Raw genomic sequence first — 20000 nt, 5'->3', positions numbered from 1 at the left:
TTCTCCTAACTCCCTAGCCCAAACTCTCTTACTATCACCATACTAATCCTGACAATACCTCTCATACTCCCTAAAATAAATAATACACATCCCTACTACTATGCTCATTGAACCTTTCACACCTCGGTACCTCTCTCATAAACACTGTCTTACAAATTCCAACTTCATTCTCACTATCTTCACTGCCTACTCCCTTGTTGCCTTCTTCCTCATTTGAATATAATGAATCGACTTCAACAATTAAATTCCTTTCCTTAACCATTCCCTTCTTACCCTTTTTCTTACTTACCACTTTCACCCATTCATGATCATCCTCACTGTCATCCTGACCTTTCTTCTTCTCCCTCTTCATATTACTTTTACCTTTCTTCTCATGCTTCCTGTCACATTTCTGTTCATCCTTACTATGCCTAATTCCTTTATCTTCAATCTCACTATCACTATTACTATTACTATCACTATCACTTCATTTCCCATTATCACTTACCTTAACCTTCTCTTCCACTATCACCCCATTACCCGAAGCAGAAACCACTCCTCCGACTGCACCTTCACCCATGAAAGTTTTCATCATAACCATTACTTTCCCCATTATAGCTTCCATTCGTTCCTCCATTCGTTCATCATTCTCTTTTATCCTCATCTCAAAACATTCTTCCACTCTCTCTACAGTTCCATTTAACTCCCTAAGCTCCTTCTGCATCGCCTCATTCTCACAGTTCAACCTCTCATTCTCTACTAGCAACCTCTCTTTCTCAACTATCAACTTTTGCTCCCGTTCTTTATAATGCCGCAATTCCTCCTCCAAAGCCTTTAATTTGCTTTCCATTGTCATTAACCTTAAATCTAAATCCTAAATATAACCTTTGTAAAAGAGTCTGGTTCAATCCCACCTCGGCTGTCCCTGTTCGGGCGCCAAAATAATGTGGTGGGTTGTTACAAGAACAACCCCTCCACCCTTGATCACTCTAAACAGACAATTGTCTCCGCAACACAAACTTTCCCCTTACGTTATCAGCAGCGGGACTCTTGGACAAAAAGGACATAAAAACAAAATATAACCTTACAACTATATTTCCTTACAACAAAAACGCTTAAAACTAGAATCAACTGCATTCAAATGAATATTATCTATACCTAATCCTTTAAAGCTATAAACTTAAAACTAAACCGAATCACCAATCAAAAGAATAACCATACTTAAAACTAATCATCAACTTTATACTAAATATAAAAAAACCTAACATTCAAATAAACAACAAAACCACATAACAAATCTTAAAATTTACGTGCACCCCAACACAGAATGCGTGTGTTTATAAGTATTATGGGACACCAACACTATCGCCACACACGCCGGACTGTCTTTACGGCACACGAACACAGCTCTGTGTTCAACAGTTCACTGGGTGGCAATTTGCCACTACTTCCCTGATTGGGGTCGTGGTTATTATTAGCATCATCATCATCATCATCATCATCAACAGCAATCAGAATTTCATTCGGTCCGGGTTATCAACAATTGTATAAATCAGAGTGGTCATATCAAGTTCCTTATTACAAGCCAAGTCGTCATCAATCAATTTCACACAAAAAATCTCTCTCAAAGGAGTAAGTCTCACCAAGGAGGAATCACGGCCTGCAAAAAAAAAAATAAAAAAAAAAAAAAAACGTTTACAAACACTCCTAGTTAACTCAACTATCGCACTATAATCAAAGATAAATAATAAACTGTTCCTATCCTTCACAATCACGACAAGCAAATATAAACAAAACTGTACTTCCTGTTGAAATATATAATAACTTCCCCACTGGTAAAAATATATAATAATCCAGCATTCAAATTACACAGAACTGATGCTTACTGCAGTCAAATAAAAAAAAGCCATTCACCCAAGACGTTCACCACTGTCGTAACCTAGCTAAGAACATAAACAAACAATCTCATTTATACCAACAGTCTTTCTCACAACAAACAATCAATACACTAACTACCACCCCCCCCCCCTCTCTCTCTCTCTCTCTCTCTCTCTCTCTCTCTCTCTCTCTCTCTCTCCACAGCAGGTGTTGAGGTACCGGTGATGGGAGATTAGAATGAGAGAGATATTACAAGAGAGGAAGTGATAAGAACACTAGATGAAACGAGAGTAGGAAAAGCATCTGGTATGGATGGTGTGAGAGCTGAGATGTTGAAGGAAGTGGGTGTGACTGTACTTGAATGGTTGGTGAGATTGTTTAATATGTGTTTTGTGTTGTCAATGGTACCAGTAGATTGGGTTTGTGCGTGTATTGTTCCACTATATAAGGGTAAGGGAGATGTGCATGAGTGTTGTAATTCAAGGGGAATTAGTTTGAGTGTAGTTGGAAAAGTGTATGGTAAAGTACTGACTAATAGGATTAAGGATAAAACAGAGAACGCAATCTTAGAAGTACAGGGTGGTTTTAGAAGAGGTAAGGGTTGTATGAATCAGATTTTTACAGTTAGGCAGATATGCAAGAAATATTTAGTAAAAGGTAAGTAGGTATATGTTGCGTTTATGGATCTGGAGAAAGCGTATGATAGAGTTGATAGGGAAGAAATGTGGAATGTGATGAGGTTATATGGTGTTGATGGAAGGTTATTGCAAGCAATGAAAAGTTTTATGCAAAGGTAGTAAAGCATGTGTTAAGATAGGAAATGAAGTGAGCGATTGGTTTCTGGGGAGAGTGGGACTGAGACAGGAATGTGTGATGTCACCGTGGATGTTTAACTTGTTTGTTGATGGAGTGGTGAGAGAGGTGAATGCTCGAGTGCTTGGACGAGGATTGAAACTGGTACACGAGAATGTGCCATGAATGGGAGGTAAATCAGTTGTTGTTTGCGGATCATACTGTACTGGGTGCAGATGAGGAAGAGAAGCTTGGACGATTAGTGCCAGAATTTGGAAGGGTGTGTGAGAGAAGGAAGTTGAGAGTTAATGTAGGTAAGAATAAGGTTATGAGATGTTCAGGAAGGGAAGGTGGTGCGATGATGAATGTCATGTTGAATGGAGAGTTACTTGAGGAGGTGAATCAGTATAAGTACTTGGGGTCTGTTGTTGTAGCAAATGGTGGAGTGGAAGCAGATGTACGTCAGAGAGTGAATGAAGGATGCAAAGTTTTGGGTGGCCAGTTAAGAGAGTAGTAAAAAATAGAGGGTTGGGCATGAATGTAAAGAGAGTTCTGTAGGAGAAAGTGATTGTACCAACTATGATGTATGGATCAGAGTTGTGGGGAATGAAAGTGACGGAGAGAGAAAAATTGGATGTTTGAGATGAAGTGTCCAAGGAGTATGGCTGGTAAATCTCGAGTAGATAGGGTTAGGAACGAGGTAGTAAGGGTGAGAACGGGTGTAAGAAATGAGTTAGCAGGTAGAGTGGATATGAATGTGTTGAGGTGGTTTGACCATGTTGAGAGAATGGAAAATGGTTGTCTGCTAAAGAAGGTGATGAATGCAAGAGTTGATGAGAGAAGTACAAGAGGAAGGCCAAGGTTTGGATGGATGGATGGAGTGAAGAAAGCTCTGGGTTATAGGAGGATATTTGTGAGAGAGGCAAGAGAGCGTGCTAGAAATAGGAATGGATGGCGAGCAATTGTGAGGAAGTTCCTGTAGGCCCTGCTGCTTCCTCCGGTGCCTTGGATGACTGCAGAGGTAACAGAAGCAGGGGAGTCAACATTATAAAGCTTCATCTGTGGTGGATAACGGGGGAGAGTGGGCTGTGTCACCCTAGCAGTACTAGCCGAACTCTGTTAAGTCCCTTGTCAGGCTGGGAGGACCGTAGAGAGGAGAAGTCCCCTTTTTTGTTTCATTTGTTTGATGTCGGCTACCCTCCAAAATTGGGGGAAGTGCCTTGGTATATATATATATATATATATATATATATATATATATATATATATATATATATATATATATATATATATACACATATATATATGTGTGTGTGTGTACGCTATGCAGATGGTCATCGAATTAGTGATGCAAATCTACACTTTGAGGGGTAACTATCAAGAAATTTCTGTTCGTGCTAGTCACCAGGTACTAACAATCTCACCCCAATAACATCTGCTGAATACCGCAAAGGTAAAAAAATCTGCCGTCCCAAAGTTGAGTGAAAAAGGAAAATGAAAATATGAAATCGTAGGAAGGACAAATACTTAAATCTAAATGAAGGTACACACAGGTTCATTTGGTCCATGTATTATTTTCTTAAATTCTTTCCATTAAGTTATTCTCCTCTGTGAGACATTCCATTTAATGAAACACATTGGTGACCAAAACAAAATGACCTCCCACAGAGAGAGAGAGAGAGAGAGAGAGAGAGAGAGAGAGAGAGAGAGAGAGAGAGGACATGTCCAGTGAAATACCTACACGAATTAGACACAGCTAATCTAAATTCATAGGTCAACGGTACCATGTTGCAAACCATAAACCATGTTAGAAGTGATAGTAATTTCTGCAGCCGCTGCTCCGCTGCCCGGTTGTATCCACTCAGCCGTTGCCTAAAAGAAAAAAAAAAAAAATAAAATAAAATAAAATGGGTGCAAGACTTGGTCGGGGGGTGGGGGAGAGTTTAGCATCATAGTTGCATTCATTTTAAAGTGTTTAATTTTTTTCCTTTGGCGTAAAAAAAAAAAATTAGGTTCAAGGTAAATTTTTCTAGTTTTATGTTTTTACTTATATATTCTGGACGAAAAAAAAAGAGGAAATAGACTACGATGAAATAAAGGGTACTGGAAGGTGGGGGGGGGGGGGGGGGCGGGGATTAAGCTTAGTATCAAAGTCAAATCTATTTGAAATATTTTCTTCACATCTTCCTCTATTTTTGATGGTCCATTTTCTAAATTTTTCAGGTTTATCTTATCTTTTTTATTTATCTTTTTATAGAGATAAGAATTTTCTTTGATAAGGACTTATCTTCTTGTAAAAATGTTATGTTGAAATCGAAACAGCAATTTATAAAAGCATTACCTTCTAATATTTCTCCATTTCTTATTCCTTATATTTTCAAAATTTCCTTTATTGTATCTAAATGGTATGTAATACGGACTGAATCTGATGACCCAAATCTGCTACCTGTGATCTACAATCTCAACACGAATTGTATATTTATATCATGACTCAAATAACAATATCATGTATCACATATTACCTGCAAATAACATAATGATTTTATTGTATGTGCTATATAATGGATAACCATTTGCTGGAAATAACAGTGATTACATATGCTGTACAAAAATCTCCTGTATCACATAATCGCAGCAAATAACAGTGTTTGATAAGTAAACATGAAACATACCAACTGCAAATAACAGTGATTACAGCAGTTGTATAATGAATATATGTAACACATATCAACTATACATATATCACATGAAAATGTATTAAACATAAGTAAAAAGTATATATGTCAAGTACCGAGTTTAGCAATATTTCCTCTCCCCATATTATGGGAAACAATAATGAAAAGAAAAGGAAAGACTTGAGGGAGCACATCATATCAATATTAATACAAGGTTTATATCAAGTTATTCAAAATTGAGCAAAACTGGTTAACCTTCGAGATTAAAAAGGTGAGGAATCTAACCCGAAAGTTTCGGTTCAAAACCGACTGATCTAAGACCAAAAAGGCTTCCTTCATATTTCGCTTTATAAAAATTGAATTATATTCTTAAGAAAATTTCATATATGAATTCCTGCTATTCATAAAATTCAGGTGAAAAAAAACACAGATTGCGAAATGTTTAAAATCCTCTCCAACAAAAAGAAAGAGCAATGAAAACCGGCCTGAATAAAATGGAATTTATACAAATATGGTAAAAATGCTTTAAAATGTTCTGGTTAGTTTCAAGTTTCGAGAGGAAGAAAAATGATAAAAATTGAGAGAGAGAGAGAGAGAGAGAGAGAGAGAGAGAGAGAGAGAGAGAGAGAGAGAGAGAGACAACCCATTAAAGAAATTAATTTAGACGAAAGCTTAAGAAGAGGGGTGGTTGGGGTTGGGTATGGATGGGTGTGGATGGGCGGGGCCGGGTTGTAAGATTGCCTTAATCTAATGCAGGTTGCGGCATCCTACAATCCAAATTCACAGGGAGTGGGGAAGGGAATGTAGATTTTAAGGGAAGGGAACGCAGATTTTATGGGAAGGGAAGTTAGAATTTAAGGGAAAGGAAGGTAGATTTTAAGGGAAGGGAAGGTAGATTTCAAGGGAAGGGCCTATATAAATACACATAGAGTGAGGAAGAGAAGGTAGATTTCAAGGGAAGGGCCTGTATAAATACACAGAGAGTGAGGAAGGGAAGGTAGATTTCAAGGGACGGGCCTCTATAAATACACAGGGAGTGGGGAAGGGAATGTAGATTTTAAGGGAAGGGAACGCAGATTTTATGGGAAGGGAAGTTAGAATTTAAGGGAAAGGAAGGTAGATTTTAAGGGAAGGAAAGGTAGATTTTATGGGAAGGGAAGGTTGATTTTAAGGGAAGGGAAGGTAGATTTTAAGGGAAGGGAAGGTAGATTTTAAGGGAAGGGTAGGTAGATTTTAAGGGAAGGGAAGGTAAATTTTATGGGAAGGGAAGGGAAGGTAGATTGTAGATTTTAAGGGAAGGGAAGGTAGATTTTAAGGGAATGGAAGGTAGATTTTAAGGGAAGGGGAGGTATATTTTAAGGGAAGGGGAGGTAGATTTTAAGGGAAGGTAAGGTAGATTTTAAGGGAAAGGAAGGTAGATTTTCAGGGAAGGGAAGGTAGATTTTGTGGGAAGGGAAGGTAGATTTTAAGGGAAGGGTAGGTAGATTTTAAGGGAAGAGAAGGTAGATTTTAAGGAAGGCGAAGGTAGATTTTATGGGAAGGGAAGGTAGATTTTAAGGGAAGGGTAGGTAGATTTTAAGGGAAGGGAAGGTAGATTTTATGGGAAGGGAAGGTAGATTTTAAGGGAAGGGTAGGTAGATTTTAAGGGAAGAGAAGGTAGATTTTAAGGGAAGGGAAGGTAGATGTATGGGAAGAGAAGGTAGATTTTAAGGGAAGGGTAGGTAGATTTTAAGGGAAGGGAAGGTAGATTTATGGGAAGGGAAGGTAGATTTTAAGAGAAGGGTAAGTAGATTTTAAGGGAAGCGAAGGTAGATTTTATGGGAGGGAAGGTAGATTTTAAGAGAAGGGTAAGTAGATTTTTAGGGAAGGGAAGGTAGATTTTAAGGGAAGGGAAGGTAGATTTTCAGGGAAGGGAAGGGTAGGTAGATTTTAAGGGAAGTGAAGGTAGATTTTAAGGGAAGGGTAAGTAGATTTTAAGGGAAGGAAAGGTAGATTTTAAGGGAAGGGAAGGTAGATTTTAAGGGAAGGGTAGGTAGATTTTAAGAGAAGGGCCTCGAACTCATTTTCTATAGAAACCTGCATCGCTTATTACGTTGTGGAGACATTGATCGATGGGGAGATTACTGCTGTTGTTTTTGTTGTTGGTTAATGGCTTTACTGTGGCAGTATGATCTCTCTCTCTCTCTCTCTCTCTCTCTCTCTCTCTCTCTCTCTCTCTCTCTCTCTCTCTCTCTCTCTATGGGTAGTAATGATATGTTACCATCGAGTGGTCCTAAGTTTGATCACTGAACCGGTAAAGGAGTACTGTAGTTTAGGGTGTTCCTTAAAACCAAACTCAATTCATGCCAATGAGAGAGAGAGAGAGAGAGAGAGAGAGAGAGAGAGAGAGAGAGAGAGAGACGTAAATGATATGATTAACACAATAAAAATATTTTGCCAACTTGTTTTGGTCGAAAGAACCGGATTGTCCGTAATATCAGTATCATCTTAAGATAATTATACTGTACATCCCTTATATCATTTCAATCTTATTCATGGAATACAATTTTCCTTACGAGGTGGAATAATCTATTTTTTCCGTTTTACTTTTAAAAATAGTTATTAAAAGACGAAACTTTGTTCTAGTTACTTGAAGGAAATTGTTATATCTTTTTCCTATCATCATTAGCTCCACATTTTCTCAGTTTTATCTTTTTCTTTCAAGTATCAAAAACGATTCCTAAGAACAGCAGCATCAAGAACTTTCCCCAATAAGACAAGAACAAAAAATCTGTACATGGAAGGCCAGTCACTTTTATGAATATTATAATAATTCTACACACACATTTATATACTTAAACACACACACACACGCGTGCACGCGCGCGCATATGCATACACACGCACTATATATATATATATATATATATATATATATATATATATATATATATATATATATATATATATATATATATATATATATATATATATATATATATATATATATATATATATATATATATATATATATATATATATATATTTGGGGGGGCTCAAGCCATGTCGTCCTGATGGAAGTTCCTATAGGGTAGCTTCCTAGGGTATATTACAACTACGGCGATATTCCCAGAGAATTTACCTTAAGGTACCAGAATTCTAACTCCTGGAGCGAATATCCCTCGTGAAAGGGATATCGCGACATATCAGAGGACGTATTCTTGACACACCACATGGCAATCTGCACCCCGAACAGAGATTATGTATCGCAGGGGTCAATTGGCAAGAAACGAAATCGGGAAAGAAAAAAGGGGAACCGCTCCCAAGGCTCCCTATCTCCCGTTTCATAAGCGTGCCTGGCGCCAATCTTGGCGCCATCTGCATTCCTTTTTGTGTAGCTTAACAACTCGGTGTTTTTTCCTGTGTTTCTCTCAAATCTTGGATATATTCTACTTTTCATGGCTTCTCCAACTTCGTCGGCCTCTGATAAGTTGAGTACCATGTCTTTTATGTATAAGTGTAGGCTCTTGGTAATTTTTTAAGTGATTAATAGGTTTAATCTTGGTTACAAGAGCCGTATCCTACCGGAGGCGTCATGGACGCTGTCGCTCGCTAGGTATAAGTTTAGTTAGCCAGAGCGACATTCCCGGTTGTTTTGCTTTAATAAATTTTAGCTATTTAGCGTTACATAGGATTTCCTTTCGTGCTCTAGTATTATTTTGGCGAAGTATTCGCCAATTCTGGCCTACGCTAGGCCATGTAGCCTAGTCGTTTGGTCCTAGTACTTTATGCATGATTTTGGTTTTTCAGAGTGTATTAAAATTTTATTGAAGCTTTAGGCTGTTTTTTATACATTTAAGATTATGTTGAATATTTCCAAGATAGTATACGAGTGAGTTTCGGTGATTTAGGTAATTGATTCTCTTGGTACCTAGGCTAAGTTGCTTATGGAGCCTTAGTATACTTTCTCATACTCCCCGGTTGCTTTCTTTTCTTCGGAGAAGGTATGCAATCCCTTTCCCTCTGTTTAAGCCTTGGGCTTATCCCTAAGTGGTTTATCTGAATTAATTTTCGATAAAACTATACTGGGGTGTTACTGTACCTTCCTGTTCCAGTAAGTCTGGTTTCAAAGAGGGACAGAACAACAGAGTTTTTAGTCTGAGTCTGTGTTTGTCTGGCTTGGGGTAGAGCTCCCTCGCTGGCCTGGCACAGACATAGGAGGCTTAGCCTCCTTAGGTCACTACCAAAGGTTTCTGTACGAGATGATTCCTTCTTTTGTGATCTACAAGACTAGTCCTTGTTGCTGTTCTCGGGGGAGGATAAGATTCTTTCCCTGGGAGTAGCAACACCTTCCTTGCTTTGGTTCTCTGGGAGCTGGCAAGTATTGCTGGCCTCCCTCCTTGGATCTCCCTTAGACTAAGATGAGTTTCTTGGCTGCGGGTGATCCTTCACTAAAGCAAGGTTGGTAGGACCCCCTTTTGTCCCTTCCCCCTCTATCTCCGTAATGGCCTAGCCATTACAGTACTGTACGTCATTCTACATCTGGACCTAGAATAGGTTAGGATGTGGAATTGACTCAGTCCCTTGCCGGCCGGCAGAGCTGCCGGCTGGCAAGGGTCTTCTGCTTTGAGTGCTGCCCGGATCTCCCTTGGTCCCTCATCCATGCCTGCCTGTAGAGCCAGACGGCATTGGTCAGGAAGCCTGAATTAGATTCTCCCCTTCCTTATATGCACTCTTTCGGATTGCCGGGCTTGGAGGTAGTGTACACTCTTATCCCGGCATCCAATCGGTTTTTCTTCTAGTGCTGTACCCGACCCGGCTGCCGGCCTATGAGGCCGGCAGCTGGGCAGTCGTAGTCCTCTGGTTCTTTTGCTACCGGCTGGCATAGGTCGTTTACCTTTGCCGGCTGGCTAATGTCAGCCCTTGTCTGCCGGTCGCCAAGAGTGTGGCCAGCAGCCGGGTACTACCTTGTGTAGTTGCCGGCCGGCAGTCATTGCCGGCCGACATTAGCTGTTGCCGGCCGGCACATGCATTTGAACCAGCGTTCTGCCACCTTTTAGCTGTTAAGTAGTATACTTTAAAGCTAGTTATGGTGTGTGCCGGCCGGCAAGTGCCGGCCAGCACATAACCTCCTATACTGTACCAGTATTCTTCAGTATAACATATACTGTAAGAAGAAAACTATAGTATAAGTTTTGGTACAGCACTGTGCGTTCTAACACTTTTGTGTTTTCTTGCGCGGCCCTTTGCTGTTGCCCTACAGATAAGAAAGTGAGTTCTTTCTTGTCTATTATCCAGGATTTTAAAATCATTGCTTAGGTGTGAGCTCCACCTGTTTCCTCTGGAAACTTTGTTTTGGTTATTCTAGAAGAGATTAACCATTCGATTTTATTATCTGGAAGGCTGCAGCAATTGGTTGTGAAGGAAACACAAGTGTGTGTCTTTCCTTTCTGAATTGTTATGCTATACTATACATATCCAGTGATACAGAGTTCACTTGATACTCATGGAAATTTCTTCTCTTTACAGAAGGACCCTCCGAAGTGCGGAAGTGTCTTCTGCAACGTCCGCAGCAAGAGCCTCTGCGGACATGAGTTTGGTAGGAGACACGCAGCATGCGCTGTCTCCAAGGGTGATCTCCGGTATTGGGATCCTCGGGTATGTACTGTATGCACTAACCTAATTACTGAGGCCTTTGATTCCCCTAGTATGGCGGAATCAAGGGATATAGCAAGGGAGAAGCTTCGTACCTGGGTAAGGGGCTTCTAGAAGAACACCTCTGGACCTTATCTTCCAAGTGAGAAGATGAGGGCGTATCTTTTCCCTAAGGCATCAGCTGATGCAGTGATTCCCCAGCCTCAAGAGGAGATCCCCAAGTTCAGATCCAGGTGGGTGCTGAAGTCGCAGTCGCTATGCAAGACATTCAGTTTGATGACAGGATCTCTGACGTGGACGAGCGTCTGGAGGAGGACCTCCTGGCAGAAGCCCAGGGAGAAGTTCAAGCTCCAGACCTTGTAGAGGAAGAGGTCGACGAGGTGTTGGCTACTCCGGTTCAGATCCCGGAGCCTATTCCCTCAACATCGGCCGGTCTCCCAGTCGAGCTGGGACAGGCCCTCTCCTCCATTGTTGGAATGATCCAACAAATGCAGAAGGAGAATCAGGAGAAGGCGGCTGCAATGGAACTGCGGATGCAGAGCCTTGCAGAATCACATGGGCCCCAGAAAAGGCTTAATGTGAAAGACCTTCCCTTGTGCTCAGATGCTAAACCATGGAGGTATGCTGAGCACATGCAAAATGACGACTGGAAAGATCGTCATCTCGGATAAGTTGGGCTCAGTTCCCCTAGAGGAGGTGGAATTCTGGCCCAGCAAGGCATCATATCCGGACTGTTATGTCCGGCTGAGGAAGGAACCAGCTTCAAAGGAGGAGACAGAGCCGAAGGAGGTCATAGTGATGGACCATACTATGGCTCAAGCTCTGCTTTCATCCTCGTTGAAAGAGAGGGGCTTCTCTAACTCAAAGGTAGCTGCATTGAGCAAGAAGCTCCCTTCCTTTGTGTCCTCTCCTGCTAGAGCCTTCCCCTTTTTACAGAAAGGGTTTGCGGCTGTACTAAAAGCAGTCGAGGCCGGCAAGCCTTGCCCCTCCCTGGAGGAATGTAAACCCTTGTCGCTGGCCCTGCCTATGGACCACAAAGACTGGAAGGACGTCCATCTTACGTTCTCAGTTGGGAAGTTGGAGGCTGATATCGCCGGACGTCAGTTCGGCGAGGACCTCCCTAACCTGTCTGACTTTCTTTTGCAGAGAGAGTTCGAGACAAAAGAAAGACTGGCTGCCTCAATGTCTCTTCAGACTACTCTTGAGACGATGGCAAGTGACCCCAAGGTCCATGAAATGTTCATGGTAGTGGCCAAGACTCATCTGGCCACAGTGAGGAAGGACCTTTATGGCTTCGTCAAGGCGAGGAGAGCTTGTAGGGAGTTCGTGTTCACCTCGGCTACGGTGAGGCACGAGCCAAGGAAACTATTCTCCTCCAACATTTGGGGCAAAGACCTTTTCCCTACCGATTTGGTCAAAGAAGTAGTTGATAAGGCCGCCTTGGAGAATAGAAACTTTCTCCAAAAGTGGGGCCTGGCTATCAAAAGAAAGTCTTCCCCGGATGAGGGTCCTCAGCCAAAGAGGAAGACTATGAGGACTAGGCTACCGTCTCGGCCAGCCAAGCCTTTTAGACAGCAACAGCAACTGCAATTGCCATTACCTCCAGTGCCCCAGATCGTGGCACAAACCCCGACCACTTTTCAGTGGGTACCCCAGGCCGTGTCGACACAGTCCACGGCATTCACCCCATCGTTCGAAGGGCAGTCTACTTCCTTTCGAGCAAAGCCTAGAGGAGCAGCCAGAGGCTCGTCTAGGCGCCCCTCAAGGGGAAGGGGATTCAGGGGTGGTCGCAGTCAGGGAGGCAAGACCTCAGGACAGCAGTCCAAGTGAGATGATACCGGTAGGAGGGAGACTTCAAAGTTTTCGGGATCGGTGGACCTTCGATCCCTGTGCCCACAGCCTACTCAAGAATGGACTGGGCTGGAGCTGGTACAGCACTCCACCCCCTTGCCTTCGGTTTTTCCAACACTCCACCCCTGTTCTGGAGGAGTACGTTCAAGAACTGTTGGAAAAAATGTGATCCGAAAGGTGAAGTCCATCAAATTCCAAGGGAGGCTGTTTTGTGTTCCCAAGAAAGACTCGGAAAAGCTCAGAGTCATTCTGGACTTGTCGCCACTCAACAAGTTCATAGTGAATTGCAAATTCAAGATGCTAACACTGCAACACATAAGGACCTTACTGCTCAAGAGGGCATATTCCGTCTCTATAGACTTGTCAGACGCCTATTGGCACATTCCAATCAACCGTCGACTCTCCCCCTACCTAGGGTTCAGGCTACAACGAAGACTATACACCTTCAGAGCCATGCCATTCGGGCTAAACATAGCCCCAAGGATTTTTACGAAGCTTGCGAGCGTAGCTCTCAAACAATTACGCCTAAAGGGAATTCAGGTAGTAGCCTACCTGGACGACTGGTTGGTGTGGGCAGCATCCGAGACAGAATGCTTGCAAGCTTCCAGTCAAGTGATCCAGTTCCTAGAGTACCTAGGTTTCAAGATCAACAGAAAAAAGTCTCGACTTTCTCCATCTCAAAAGTTCCAGTGGCTGGGAATCCACTGGGGCCTTTTGTCACACCGTTTCACCATCCCGGCGAAGAAAAGGAAGGAGATAGCGGGTTCTGTCAAGAGACTTCTAGATTCCAAAAGGATATCAAGACGCGAACAGGAGAGGGTACTGGGCTCTCTCCAGTTTGGTTCGGTTACAGACCCAGTGCTAAGAGCACAGCTAAAGGATGCAACCGGAGTTTGGAGAAGTTATGCATCAAACGCGCGAAGAGATCTGAGAAGACCAGTTCCGCTTCGACTACGTACTCTTCTCAGGCCTTGGTCCCAAGCCAGACATCTAAAGAAGTAGGTTCTTCTTCAGCCACCTCCCCCGTCGGTGACGATTCACTCAGACGCCTCGTAGGAGGGATGGGGAGGTCACTCTCATCGGAAAAAAGTCCAGGGGACTTGGTCCAAGCTATTCAAGACCTTTCATATAAACCTTCTAGAAGCTATGGCAGTGCTCCTTACCTTAAAGAAAGTTTCCCCGCGTCACTCGACCCACATAAGGTTGGTGATGGACAGCGAGGTAGTTGTGAGATGCTTGAATCGACAAGGATCGAGGTCACCACCTCTCAACCAGGTGATGTTGGCCATCTTCCGATTGGCGGAAAAGAAGAAGTGGTACCTGTCGGCAGTTCACCTTCAAGGAGTCCGCAATGTGACAGCGGACGCTCTATTCAGGTTCACACCGATAGAGTCGGAATGGTCCTTAGACGCAGGATCATTCTCCTTCATTCTGAATCAAGTCCCAGAACTGCAGATAGACCTCTTTGCGACAAAAGACAACAAGAAGTTGCCCCTGTACATGTCCCCGTACGAGGACCCCTTAGCGGAAGCAGTGGACGTGATGTCCCTCGACTGGAACAGATGGTCCAGGATTTATCTGTTCCCTCCTCACAACCTTCTGTTGAGAGTCTTCAACAAACTAAGATCCTTCAAGGGGGTAGCGGCAATAGTGGCTCACAAGTGGCCGAACAGCGTGTGGTTCCCCCTGGCATTGGAACTACAGCTGAAGTTTGTACCGCTACCAGATCCAGTTCTGACCCAGCAAGTCCAGAAGTCGACTGTCTGCGCTTCATTACAGAAAACCCGGACCCTGCAGCTCATGATTTTCTCTCCCTAGCCGTGAGAAAGCGTTTCGGGATTTCGAAAGCCAGCATAGACTTCCTAGAGGAAAATAAGTGCAAATCTATTAGAAGGCAATAAGTTCTGAAAGCCTACGCTAGGCTCAGACCTTCAGCACCTCCAAAGCCAATTTCATGGTCTTTAGACAAAGTTCTTCATTTCGCTTCTCTGTGGAGCAATGAGGAGGGTGCGTTAATGGATTTGACCCAAAAAGTTATTTTCCTATTTCCACTCGCGCCCAAGGCCAGGGTTAGTGAGATTGTAGCCTTCTCGAGAGAGGAATTTCGTGTTCAGTTCTCGGATGGGGGAGAACTGAACCTGTTTCCGGATCCTTTGTTTCTCACCAAGAATGAGTTACCCACTAACAGGTGGGGTCCCTGGAGAATCTGCCCTCTGAAAGGAGATGCATCTCTATGTCCAGTAGAATGCCTAAAGGTCTATCTTCATAGAGCTTCAGACTTCTAGGGTGGTCAACTATTCAGGGGAGAAACATCAGGCTCAAATTTATCACTGAATCAATTCAGGGCGAAAATCGCATATTTTATTCGAAGAGCGGATCCTGACAATACACCCGCAGGTCACGATCCGAGGAGAGTTGCTTCATCCTTAAATTTCCTTAATTTTATGGATTTTGAACATCTCCGTTCATACACTGGCTGGAAGTCTTCCAGAGTGTTCTTTCGCCACTATGCGAAGCAAGTGGAGCAACTAAAGAGTTATGTGGTAGCAGTGGGTTGCGTCGTTAACCCTGCTGTTTAACTCTGCGAGGAACAGTGGTTTTAATTAGGACAATTAATTCCAGGGTGAGTGTGTAGTTACATTCTGTGCTACAAACTAAGTGACGGTACTGAAGTGCCTACGTTGACTGTTCCACTTCCAAAGGTGAACCTAGCATAAGTGCAGACATGTGTGCCGAGCGTTTCTAACGCTAATGTAACTGATTAGTAATACAGACTTTTCTGACCTTCATACCTCGGTATGTTAAAAGTGGCACTAATGTTTTTCTTTCAGATAAACAAATTTCTGTTTACTATCAGACTTATGCTTAAAGTTTTGGTTATCCTCTTCTTATATATATATATATATATATATATATATATATATATATATATATATATATATGTATATCTATATAGAATTGTTGTTTACCTGTCCGTTTATTGTCTATCAATAAACTTGTTCTTGAGAGCCTTGCGTCTCCTTCACCTGTGTCAATTTATTGATATAATTGAGCATTCATTCTATGTATATTTATCTGGGATAATTCTAATAGATTGTTCATGTATGCAAGCTATGTTGCATTGGTTTATGCTTTCCCTTATCGGGAGGACTCCGTCCCAGAAGGGGATGGTGGCGGTTTTACATGTTTCCTCCTATGCGGGTATAAACCTTTGTCCAATACAAGTATTGTGCGGAGAACTGGTCGATATTTCATATTGACGCAATGATTCTTTACAAACTATGCTTTACTTAATATAGAGGTGAGATCACTATATTAGCTTGCCTGGTATTCATACATAGGTATATGTACTCTTCGAGACTTTTCCAGAGTCTAGTAGGACTCTTCCCTGTAGGGGGCAGGAAGCTCTAACATGGTTTATGGTTAGTTGAAAAGATGTATAACGGTAACATCTTAGGTCTCTAGGTCTAGTCGACCGGGAAAAATTACCTCCGGGGAGTACGGCACGTTCTGAGAATCCACAGATACAGTAATGCTCTGGTATACTTCCATCAGGACGACATGGCTTGAGCCCAAAAAACGGATTTTGAGCGAAGCGAAAAATCTATTTTTGGGTGAGATGGCCATGTCATCCTGATGGACCCGCCCTTCCCTTTCTAAGAAAGGGCTGTAGGACCCCTCCCTACATACAGTATCTGTAGCACCTCGTGTACGCTACAAGGAATACAGATGGCGCCAGGATTGGCGCCAGGCACGCTTACGAAACGGGAGATAGGGAGCCTTGGGAGCGGCTCCCCCTTTTTCTTTCCCGATTTCGTTTCTTGCCAATTGACCCCTGCGATAGGTAATCTCTGTTCGGGGTGCAGATTGCCATGTGGCGTGTCAAGAATACGTCCTCTGATATGTCGCGATATCCCTTTCACGAGGGATATTCGCTCCAGGAGTTAGAATTCTGGTACCTTAAGGTAAATTCTCTGGGAATATCACCGTAGTTGTAATATACCCTAGGAAGCTACCCTATAGGAACTTCCATCAGGACGACATGGCCATCTCAGCCAAAAATAGATTTTTCGCTTCGCTCAAAATCCGTTATATATGATCCATTCCTGTTCCTTCTGGAGAGTGAGCCCAGCCCTGGAGCCCACGTGGCATCTGTTGCCTAATTGCCTGAAACGTGGACCTGAACGAGCGCCTGCTCGTCACTTACAAGTTGTCTTGCTTGATTTCATCGCCTGGTGGATGCCTTTGTCTTTTGACGCAGACCAGACATTACTTCCCTCTGAGGCTACATTTACAAAGGACTTTTTCCCTGAGACTTACTCCTTGGTTTAGAGAGAGAGAGAGAGAGAGAGAGAGAGAGAGAGAGAGAGAGAGAGATTTTCACCATTCGTTTTCGTAATGTTTGACTGGGAAATTTAAAGTCCATATCTCTCTCTCTCTCTCTCTCTCTCTCTCTCTCTCTCTCTCTCTCTCTCTCTCTCTCTCTCTCTCTCTCTCTCTGTATCTATATATAGGTGTATTTCCTAAAGTGTTTCTTTTCATTTTTCTCTATTTGCCTTCTCTTCCAAGAAGTACCTGTTCACATTGTAGATAACTTCCTTAGCTTGGATATAAATGTCGCCTTATGGTCAGCTTGAAGCATGAGAACCGTCCATCACGAGCGTGTGCGTGTCACAGTGTGTCTGTGCAGCATCAACGTCTTGCTTTTGTGTTTGGAAGGGCTCTTGCTCATATGCCTCATTTAGGATCAGGGAAAACCTTCATCCAGAAAACATTTCAGAAACAATTACTGATACAATTTCAGAAATTATTCAATTTATATAGAAAAAGAGATAGAGAAGGCAAGTCAGAAATCTGTAGAGATGTGGCAGCAGTATGGTAATCCTTTTTAAACCAGGTGCCCAACCCTGTCGTCAATTTCTCTCTGCGTTGAGTACAGTAAGTCATGACACCCATCAGGTATCTCAGGATGTCTCAACTAAACCAGTGTCCTCTTATTTTGATCTATGTGCACGCTTACAGTTGAATAGCCTTGTGAGAGATCCACAGACCTATCAGGTGTAATCCAACTATTGTAGTATGAAGCCAAAGCATATTCAATGTGAGTAATATATAAATACCATTGGCACCCTCATGCCACTATATACCTATCAATCTAATATACAATAAATATATTTGTATATATGCATTTATGTATATATGTACATGTATTTATGTATATATATATATATATATATATATATATATATATATATATATATATATATATATATATATATATATATATATATATATAAATATATATATATATATATATATATATATATATATATATATATATATATATATATATATATATATATATATATATATATATATATATATATATATATATATATATATATATATAATATATATATATATATATATATATATATATATATATATATATATATATATATATATATATATATATATATGCTGGTATAAACTTGAACCTAATCGAAGAAGGAATAACTAGAGATCCCTTCCTATTGTCCCTGGACCTGGTAGTCAGACGACTGTTGCGAGACGAATCACATGCATTTTATATTTCAGAAAGATAAGAAAAAAATGAAGCCGTAAGAGACGAAGTAATCCTCAAATGGAATAAAGAAGTAAAGACTGATGGCCGGAACAATTAGTGAGTGCTCATGAAGCGTTCTGGGAAATGACTTTGTATTAGCATCATTTACGAGTAGGAAAATTCGTTTAACAGTAGGATCTATAGGTTTTATTTCATGATTTAAAACAAAACAATTAATCAGTTACGTCTAAATTTGCTTCTAGATTTTCATGCACATACCTATTTCCATTTTGAAGTTTTTTTCTGTATTTCTTTTTTATAGCTTTGTTTTTCTATCTTTTAAAGATCAGTTTGGAATTATACGGTACTCAATAATAATAATAATAATAATAATAATAATAATAATAATAATAATAATAATAATAATAATAATAATAATAATAATAATAATAATGAAGAAAAGAAAAAGAAGAAGCAGTAGAAGAAGAAGAAGAAATTATAAATATTAGGTTATATCACAAACATGGGCAATTGATTCTGTAAAAGTTTTTGGAATTAGTTTTTCAAACTGGTTGCATTTGATTGGGACAGCAATAGAAGAAAAAAACGAACATTAGAAATGATATTCTGTTTTTGGATCATATTCTACAGTACTCGGTTCAAGTAGGAGAGAGAGAGAGAGAGAGAGAGAGAGAGAGAGAGAGAGAGAGAGAGAGAGAGAGAGAGAGAGAGTGAGTGAGAGAGAGAGAGAGAGAGAGAGAGAGAGAGAGAGAGAGAGAGAGAGAGAGAGAGATTCGTCAAACGTATTTCCGTCTCTTAGTGAGATGCTCCGGCAAAGTGAATGAATTTTTCCTTCATTTCCGCCGTAGAGGATTCTTGCAATTAAATTCATAATTGTAATGAAATCTCTCCCTGTTTTACACTAATAAGAAATAATAATATTCATAATTATCATTATTATATTTCTTTATTATTGTTATGATTATCATTATTATTATAGACTTCGTACATGGGTGATATGTCTAAATGCTAGTTACTGTTAGAAAAACTTTAACTATCTTTGAATATCCCGAATTTCTCTCTTTCAAGTCCATGCCTGATCACCAACATGAGGTCTGTATCCAGCCCAGAGTCGACTGATAATTACGCAAAGAGAGTATAGATACACATAACTTCAAAAGGGTATTTGAAATTAAAGGATTAATTAACAAATTCTATTCTTAAAGAGTAATTGTTGAAATATGTTGGATTCCGGCTCATATTGAAGTTGTTTGAAGGTTTAAAGGCCTCTCCCGAATGGCAGAGGTAAGGGACAGAACAATGACATAGAGACTGACCGTATATACATTATATATGATCAGGACCAAGGACGGCCAGGCAATAGCTGCTGATGACTCAGCAGATAGACCTACAATATCCCCCGAAATCCTCATAAGGATGGTGAGATTTCAGCGACCAAAGGAACTAAAGACTTTGAGCTGGACTCGAACCCCAGTCTGGCGTTCACCAGTCAGGGATGTTACCACAGATGCCGCTGCTAAGTCAGCCATAAATCTACCACAAGTTGGCATTACATTTCCTGTCAAGGTTTATGTAACAGCTGTACAATGAAGGATCCTTTGGTA

The sequence above is a fragment of the Palaemon carinicauda genome, chromosome 28, assembly GCF_036898095.1.
Source record: "Palaemon carinicauda isolate YSFRI2023 chromosome 28, ASM3689809v2, whole genome shotgun sequence".
NCBI lineage: Eukaryota > Metazoa > Arthropoda > Malacostraca > Decapoda > Palaemonidae > Palaemon > Palaemon carinicauda.
This window is presented reverse-complemented; position numbering follows the sequence as displayed.